A 9,923-nucleotide genomic window follows, 5' to 3' on the forward strand; every position below is an offset into this window, starting at 1 on the left:
GGAAACATAAGGGTCAGACTGAGTCCAAACCAAAGGCCTGGTGGAACAGCTCTGTCTTGCAGGCTCTGCGGAAAGATGTCAAGTCCCGCAGGGCCCTAGTCTCTTGTGACAGAGCTTGAATAAATGCTTACTCTTGTCTGTCCTGAATCTTCTGGCATTTGGCTTCATTTGGGTCAGTGTTATGAGAGCGGTGGGGGGGAGCTTTTTTCCGCTTTCTTCATGCCCTGCCTAATTTTATAAAATTTTATTGTGCTGCCACTTACTCGCCTTTTCTCAAAACTTGAAAGCTCCCAGTGTGGGAACTGAGTTACTCCATCCCTTTGGTCATTTTGATTGGCATTCACTGCGTTCCCAGTGTTGGGGGTTTTAACTGCATATTCACCTTCTATCCAAAATGCAAATGTATCCTATGCTTAGTTGTGAAATGCTATCATTTGATGTGCTCTTTCTCAAACAAACGTCACACCCTGGGATGCCCTTCCTAGCTTGGCTCCAAGCAAAGTGTGAACACCTTTGCATGGGGTAAAAAATATTCCCAAACCCTGGTATGTACACAAACAGAAATGACTCTGGTGCTAATTAAGCCATGTTCATGTGAACAGCTGGCGAAAACACTCTGAAACACAATGGAAATGACGGAGAATTCAGAAGTTTCTACAAATACCCAGCTATCCATCCCCCAAGCATGTTCACAGTTCAAGGAACATTTCAGTCAGGCAAAAGTCCTGCATTTGGCTTCTGGGCCAGAGGCCGCCTTTAACTTCTCAGAACTGCATTCAGAACTGGGCCTGAGGTCACCCAGAATTTCCCAGCACTCCAGTTACCAATAACTCTTCAGAACTGTGTGACAAAGTATTGGGCAAGCTTCCAGCCTCTGGAGCTCTTCATCAGGCTTGATTGGTGGTTCCCAAAGTGGTTGATAGGCCCCTTGGGGGTGGGAATTACCTGGGGGTGCTAAGAGGCAAGGAGGCCACAAGAGGTCCAGAAGGTGTCAACATGAGAACAGAGGCTCCCTGTTTGTGGAATGACCTCCCCAGCAGAGTTCATCTGGCATCTTCATTATGCACCTTTAGGTGCCAGGTGAAAATAATAATAATAATAATAATAATAATAATAATAATAATAATTTATACCCCGCCCATCTGGCTGAGCTTCCCCAGCCACTCTGGGTGGCTTCCAATCAAATGTTAAAAACAATACAGCATTAAATATTAAAAACTTCCCTAAACAGGGCTGCCTTCAGATGTCATTTAAAGAAAAGATAGCTGCTTATTTCCTTCACATCTGAAGGGAGGGCATTCCACAGGGCGGGTGCCACTACCGAGAAGGCCCTCTGTCTGGTTCCCTGTAACCTCACTTCTCGCAATGAGGGAACCGCCAGAAGGCCCTCGGCGCTGGATCTCAGTGTCGGGGGCTAAACGATGGGGGTGGAGACGCTCCTTCAGGTATACAGGACCGAGGCCATTTAGGGCTTTAAAGGTCAGCACCAACCCTTTGAATTGTGCTTGGAAACGAACTGGGAGCCAGTGCAGATCTCTCAGGACCGGTGTTATGTGGTCCCGGCAGCCACTCCCAGTCACCAGTCTAGCTGCCACATTCTGGATTAATTGCAGTTTCCGGGTCACCTTCAAAGGTAGCCCCACGTAGAGTGCATTGCAGTTGAAAACCTTTCTCTTCAACCAGGCTTTTTCCTGATTAATATTCTATTGGCTTTTAAATGTGTCGGGGGTATTTTATTGTTTTAACTATTATTTTGTGCTTCTTTCCTGTATTCTTATCTTGTGAACCCCCAAAAAAATTTCAGATGAAGGGTGGTATATGAAATAATAATAATAATAATAATAATAATAATAATAATAATAATAATAATTTTTGCAGAGGGTGGGGGCTTACATGCCTTCTTTTGCTTGCTTCAATATGTGACCAGGCAGCCCAGCTGAATTTGGGTCCTTGGATGTTTGCCCCAAAGCCGTTCCCAATGGCACCACTGTCTCAGAACATTCCTCTTGGTAAGTCAGAGTGTTTAAGTGTTTGGCAGTGACCGTAAAGCTTTTCTGGATGACACTTGAATTGCCCAGTTGTTGCAATATGTGGGAATTCTCTGGATTATTTCTACATTCCCTGTTCCTTTGCTTTATAATTCTGCAGCTCTTTCGGAATCTCGGAGAAAAGTCTGTTTCCATCTGACAGAGCAAGCCTAGCAGAAATCAAGCAAAGTGTACAGCGAACAAAGACAACTTCCAGAACTCAAGCACTGAAGGTTGTGCAGTTGGGGGAATTAAGATCAAATGCTTGAAGGCCAAATAAAGATTAAAATCTGATGGCCACACTCTACTCATGATGCGCTAGTACAAAATGTTTTTCATTTCAAATTTATTTATTTATTGCCCTGCTCAGTGGAATCATGGGGCTGTGCAGTCTGAAAAATAGAAGTTCATTTATTTTTATTTAGTAAAATTTATACAGTGTCCTGAACCCCTGGCCTACTTGGCAGCAAATCAGTATGCCAAGTTCAAAGTGGGGGAGGGGAGGGCGTGCGCAATCCACACAAGCAAAGTCCAAAGTCCAGGACAGGAAACGAGGTTTGGGGCCAATCCAAGTAGCCAAGCCTGAAGTACAGCAGTCAGGATACAGTCTGGAGTCAAACCCAAAGCACAGTCCCATTAAGATCCAGAAACATCCAAGTCAAGCTCCATCAACAAGGGCAGTTGAGCAGACACAGCACCTTGGCTCTGCTTGGCTTTTTACCAGCATGAACCTGGGCTCTGTAATAAACAAAATCTGCCCTTATTCTCTTATGGGGAACACAAGAGCCCTTATAGAGTCCTTTGTGGGTTCTCCATTGGTAGGAGAAAACAACAGAGGCCAACCAGAGAATATTGAGAAGCAAAGAAGCTTGTAAGCCTGATCTTTATTGAACTGTTGCAACAGGGTGCTCCCCTCACACACAGGAGAACGGAGGAGGACCCAGAACCAAGGTGTGCCTGCCCTTATATAGACATTTTAAATTCCCTGCCCTGGAGCTCCAGACCACCCCTCCATACATCATACATACATCTCAGAAGGGGTGTAGCCCAAGACCACCGCCCACAAACATCATACCTACATCACAGAAAAGGCGGTCTACAACAGAAATTTGAATGTTGTTGCTTTTCCTGTCTGCCAGGTTATCTGATAATGCGTTATCTGATAGCCTTTCCTGGTAGTCTGCCCATTCCTTTGAGATGGTGATTTCCCAGTTCCTGGGACAATGGGAAGGTTCCCTCACCCCCTCCCTCCTTGCAGAGAAAACATTTGGTCAGTTTGGGAGTCAAAATGGTTTCAGGACGGTCTTCCTGTGCTGCTCCAGACTTGTGGTCCACATATCTATGTATGTGCTTGGTTGGTACATTTATGAACATTTATTATATATATATAAGACCTTAATTGTTTTATTTCAGCTTGATGAGGAATGTGAGCCTCACCTGTCCTGAGCCTAATTCAGCTGAGTAATCGCACACCTCCTCTCAGAGTTGGTGAGCCCCACCTGGCCAGCTAGGGAGCTGAGCTGTGGGCCCTTGCCTGCCTCAACCTCCTAGAGCCCCCCTACTACTACTCCCTACACCTCAGAGCCCGCTGTGTTTCTGGAGACAGGGGCCCCTTTGGCTCTGGTGATGCTCTGGTTCCTGTGCACTGACCCCCAATCCCCTTGCTGTCCTCTGTCACCCGTAGAGTACAGTGGTACCTCAGGTTAAGAACTTAATTCGTTCTGGAGGTCTGTTCTTAACCTGAAACTGTTCTTAACCTGAAGCACCACTTTAGCTCATGGGGCCTCCCACTGCCACCGCTGCGCGATTTCTGTTCTCATCCTGAAGCAAAGTCCTTAACCCGAGGTACTATTTCTGGGTTAGCGGAGTCTGTAACCTGAAGCATCTGTAACCTGAAGCGTCTGTAACCCGAGGTACCACTGTACTTTCTACACAAACCTCTGCTTCCTCAACCCCAGCTTGTGCCGGCATCTCCCATCCCAGCTACACCCGTCGCCCGGATCCTCTTCCTCCTTCCCATTGTCCTGTCAGTTCATGACATACAGTAAGTATAAATCTAATAAGATTTAATAAAATTCTGAAGAGCTTACATTCCAGGGATCGTGCCTAAAGTCAAAATGGTGTGCAGGCAAAACTCATTGGATGCAATGGTGGGCGGAAGCACCAAAATCTTTTTCCCTAGATGTCTGCCCGCTTTTTATTTTATTTTTTTTGCCAAGTGCATAAAGCTGAAACTGCACAAGTTAAATGTGTGAAAATTGCAGCATTTCTGTATACTGTACAGTGGTACCTTGGTTCTCAAACTAACGCCTTGGTTCCCAAACACCAAAAACTTGGAAATAAGTGTTCCGGTTTTCGAATGTTCTTTGGAAGCTGAACATCTGATGCATCTGTCGGCTATTGTTTCTGGGGTGCCTGCACCAATTAGAAGCTCCGCCTTGGTTTTCGAACATTTCAGAAGTCAATCAGACTTCCAGAACGGATTAAATTTGGTGCTTTTGTTTTTGCTATTTATTTTGCGCTTCTGTTTTTCAGGCTTTTTCGGTTCATTTGTTTTTGTGACTGTGTGGAACCCAGTTCAGCTACTGATTGATTGATTGTGTGACTGTGGAAATGGATAAAAGCCCCCCATCCAAACAATGACTATTATCAGTGCAGGTAAGAAAGAAAGAATTTTTTTTTTATCCTCTACAATACTGTCTTATATATTTTATAGTACAGCACATTGATTATTGCTTTCATTTTATGGATCAATGGTCTCGTTAGATAGTAAAATTCATGTTAAATTGCTTTTTAAGGGGTTGTTTTCAAAAGTCTGGAACAGATCAATGGGTTTTTCATTACTTTCCATGGGAAAGCGTGCCTTGGTTTTGGATTAAGTTTGAGAACCAAGGTACCACTGTACTGCCCTTGGTCTCAAATTGCTTTCATTGCTGTAGGGCTTATTTTCTCAGAGAGACACCAAGGGGTGGCTGAGAGCCAATGCAGAGAGCTGCAGTGAACCTCCAGTTTCTGTGTTGCCTGAAGCAACTGCTTAATTCATTTCTCTTTGGGATTTCATCCCTAATTTGCTTGACCGTGGCTGCATGCCCACAACATTTTATTAGATTCAATGGAGACTACCTACTTGGTTTTTTTCCCTCCATAGTCCACATACATTTTAGGTATATTACACTTCTTTTTGCCACTGAAAAGCACAGCTGTGATCATGGAAACATAGCTGTCAATCGTCCCTTATTTGGAGGGAAAGTCCCTTATCCCAGCGCTCTGTCCAGCTGCTGTCCCTTATTGATGATGTCCCTTAAATTTCCCAGGTTTCAAAGGAAGCAGCTCCTCTCCCTCCCTGCTGGCCAGGGAGGAGGGAGGCTCCGACTGTGTTGCTTGGCTGCGTTGCTCACCCAATAGTCGTTGCTCTGTTTCTTTGGCAGTAGCCTCCATGCAGCATAAAAAGCATTTTTTTGGGGGGTGTAAATCCTTGCTTTTGGAAGACGGATGGTGTACAGAGCATGAATGAGAAAATGTGTAATCCAGCCAATGAGAAGCCAGACGAGATGAGTACCACAGACTCTAGGCAGCTTGACTGAAAGAGATGGTGGCTATAAATGAGACAAACAAGGAAAATAATATATGGTTTTATTTACACATATATACAAGCTGAAGGGATGCGGGTGGTGCTGTGGGTTAAACCACAGAGCCTAGGGCTTGCCAATCAGAAGGTTGGCAGTTCGAATCCCCACAACGGGGTGAGCTCCTGTTGCTCGGTCCCTGCTCCTGCCAACCTAACAGTTTGAAAGCACGTCAAAGTGCAAGTAGATAAATAGGTACCGCTCCAGCGGGAAGGTAAACGGCGTTTCCGTGTGCTGCTCTGGTTCGCCAGAAGCGGCTTAGTCATGCTGGCCACATGACCCGGAAGCTGTACGCCGGCTCCCTCGGCCAATAAAGCAAGATGAGCGCCGCAACCCCAGAGTCGTCCGCGACTGGACCTAATGGTCAGGGGTCTCTTTACCTTTTACAAGCTGAGCATAGGATGGAGCGGTTCACAGCATTAACATGCCAACAGATCTAATGTCATACATGCATAATAACAGCTCTGAAAGAGACCGGTTGATCATGGATTTATTGCATTACAGCAAAATTTGCCCTCGGAACTGGAGAAATTTTGGAAACTACTATAAAGCATTTTGCTTCAGCTGGCTCCAGTTTTGCAGTCTAAACAGACCAGAAACCAAAGTCTGAATGATATGAAGAAACGAATCCCAATAATTTAGCATATAAAAGAGAAATTGGACCCAGGCTACATTATTTATACCAGACCCTGGGTTACGTCTATGCTGTAAGTGTAAAACAACTTGCTGGGCGTTTATCAATAAAAAGAGCCAGTAAATGCAAAAACCGTCCTTTCCAACTCACAAAGTCTGAGTGTAAAAGAGGAATAAAACGAATAAATTTGAAAAACATTAGGTTCAGTCAATTTTATGCCTTCGCATTTCATTTACTGCTTCCCATATCCTCCTTATTTTACTTTAAGGTTAATCATCCGCACAATCCACTTCCCCATCTACAAAGCAGAAAGATGCCTCCCACATCAGCCAAAGCCTGTTAATTTTCCGTTTTTCTATTTTGGCACTTTATCTGAGTGTTCAGTGCAATTATTTTTAAATCATCGTTTTTTGAAAAGCCCTTTTTTAGGGACATTGAAAGGTGCTTGACAGATTGAGCAGGAGGAGCTCCCTGCTGGCTTTTAACACTGACGCAACATGGGCAAGGGCTGAAATGTAGAAGCTGAAGAGATGGAGGAGTTTGTTCATCAGTTTGAGGGGTCATGACAACCTGAGCCTGTGTTGAGTGTGAGTGGGTGGCATTTTTGAGCCAAAGGAATAAAGTCAAGGGGTTGTGTTCAAGCAGCGCTAAGGCGAATGGTCTGTTACTGTAGCAATTGAATGTTCTCTCCTACCTTACTTCCCCAGATCTGGGGAGAAGAGAGAGGAAATTGCCTGCACTTCATCCTTGAGCAAAAAGTCCATTGAATACCACCCCAGGGACTAAATGAACACCATGTATTTATAACATGAATGCAAAAGGATTTAAAAACTTTACAAAGAATTAAGGCTATGGCCAACAGAGTACAGTGGTACCTTGGTTCTCAAACTTAATCCGTTCTGGAAGTCTGTTACAAAACCAAAGCGTTCCAAAACCAAGGTGCACTTTCCCATAGAAAGTAATGCAAAATGGATTGATCCGTTCCAGTCTTTTAAAAACAACCCCTAAAAAAGCAATTTAACATGAATTTTACTATCTGACAAGACCACTGATCCATAAAATGAAAGCAATAATCAATGTACTGTACTATAAAATAAATAAGACAGTATTGCAGATGATAAAAATTAAAATTATTTTTTTTTCTTACCTGCACTGATGATAGTCATTGTTTGGATGGGGGGCTTTTATCCATTTCCGCAGTCACACAATCAATCAATTAGTAGCTGAACTGGGTTCCACAATCACAAAAACAAATGAACTGAAAAAGCCTCAAAAACAAAAAAGTAAAATAAATAGCAAAAACAAAAGCACCAAACTTAATCCGTTCTGGAAGTCTGTTTGACTTCCGAAATGTTCAAAAACCAAGTCACTGCTTCTGATTGGGGCAGGCCCCCTAGAAGCAATAGCTGATAGCTGCATTGGATGTTCGGCTTCCGAAAAACTTTCGAAAACTGGAACACTTGCAGGTTTTCGGTGTTTGGGAACCAAGGTAGCACTGTACTGTATACAATAACATCCAGCAATCATTTGTGACCAAAGCTGAAAAGCAGATACTTTGTATAAGATCACATCAATGCACAGCAGAGCTTTGCAAATTTTTCCTGTTGGTGACACACTTCTTAGACATTCAGTATTTTGTGGCGCTGTAATTCAGTTTTACTAGCAAACCAGAGGTTAAACTAACACCTTACAAGAGATACGGACACACACACATGAATTGTAATAACGAAATGTATGGGGACACAACATAACACATGAAAAGGTTTCATTTATATTTTTGAAAATATATGATTTGTAAGATAATAACGTACCTTTCCAATATTGTTGTCATTTACCATTTTTGTGGCTCCAAAAAAACCATGCTTTTTTTGCTGTGGTTCCCCCCCTCTCACACAAACACACAAAGAGAGAAGGGGGGGAGAGGACATATGGTTTCTTTAACTTAAGCAAGAATGGCTTGGCTTGACTTCACACCAAAACTGTGCTTTTTAGCACCTTTGCGTGACACACCCACACACTGCAGGTGACACACTAACATGTCATGACATTCAGTTTGGAAAGCTCTGATGTACAGTATCCTAAAATATATCGCTCTGTTGCTTGAATGCATCTGTCAAATGCTTTTCAAGGAGTGTGTTTCAAATAACATGCCAGACACGTTTCGACTTATAAAATCATCTTCAGTGGCTTACAGCTGGAAAAGGGCATGGGCTCAGAGGGCAAATTCACATAATATATTATGCTACTGAAGATTTTTGTAGCTGAAGAAGAATTGTCTAAGGCTTTTCTGCAATATCGCAATGTCCAAGCCCCAGTGACCTCCAGTCCACATTTGCTGTCCTGGCTGCTGCCCAAGACATGAAGACAGAGTCTCTTACTTGGAAGTAAGAAAGAGACCTTTGTTCAGGCAAGTAATAGCTCAGCAGACACAGTGCTTGGGGGTCATGGATTCAGGAGCTTGGGAGCAGAACAAGAAGTTCAGAGCTGGATGGAAGCGATGAAGATGTCGCAAGTTTCAATCTCATACATACTTTCCCTTAAAGTAAACCCAGTGGTCTCAGGGAGACTGGCTTATGAGCTTGTGCTTCTGGAGTGGGAAAACAGCTGGCAGAAAAAAGGGTTATGTGTTCTCTTCTGCTCGCTGCCCCCTTCATCTTACCCTTACAAAAAGCAGCAAGTGGTACTTCATTATACACAGTATGTCAAGTGTAGCTTACCCAAATTTCCAACTTGGTTTTATGTTCAAGAGGGTAAGTGTGATGAAATATTAAAATGATGAAATATTGCCTTGGTAAAATCAAGGACTCTTGGCTGACTTCCTTTCATTGTGGAAGGATGATATATTTGCACAACGTGTTTTGAGAGGTAGATACCATTTCCTGGAGAATTTTCCCTGTAAAAGGAACCCTACTTCATCCTTGTTTTCTCAGATGTTATCCCCACTGAGTTAAATGAGGCTCAGGCTCTGTAAACACTGTACTTTTAAATAACACCCCCTCCCCAAAGAATCATGGGAACTGTAGTTTACCCCTCACAGAGCTACAGGAACCCTTAGCAAACTACAGTTCACATGATTGTTTGGAGGGAAATGTGCCTTAAATGTAGTGTATGTAAGCAGCCTCACTTATAGCACACCTTTAAAGCATGTCCTGTCTCAACCAAGAATCCAGGGAACTGTAGTTTAATTGGGGCGTGTGTGTCTCCTATCAATTCTTCTCACTCATAGCAAACTACAGTTCCCAGGATTCTGACAGCAGGGGTGTGCTTTAATTGTATAGCATGTACACAGCCTGTTGTTGTTTAGTCATTTAGTCGTGTCCGACTCTTCGTGACCCCATGGACCAGGGCACACCAGGCACTCCTGTCTTCTACTGCCTCCCGCAGTTTGGTCAGACTCATGCTGGTAGCTTCGAGAACACTGTCCAACCATCTCGTCCTCTTTCGTCCCCTTCTCCTTGTGCCCTCCATCTTTCCCAACATCAGTTTCTTTTCCAGGGAGTCTTCTCTTCTCAAGCGGTGGCCAAAGTATTGGAACCTCAGCTTCATGATCTGTCCTTCCAGTGAGCACTCAGGGCTGATTTCCTTCAGAATGGATAGGTTTGATCTTCTTGCAGTCCATGGGACTCTCAAGAGTCT

This window comes from Podarcis raffonei, chromosome 5 (assembly GCF_027172205.1).
Source record: "Podarcis raffonei isolate rPodRaf1 chromosome 5, rPodRaf1.pri, whole genome shotgun sequence".
In the NCBI taxonomy this organism is placed as follows: Eukaryota; Metazoa; Chordata; class Lepidosauria; order Squamata; family Lacertidae; genus Podarcis; species Podarcis raffonei.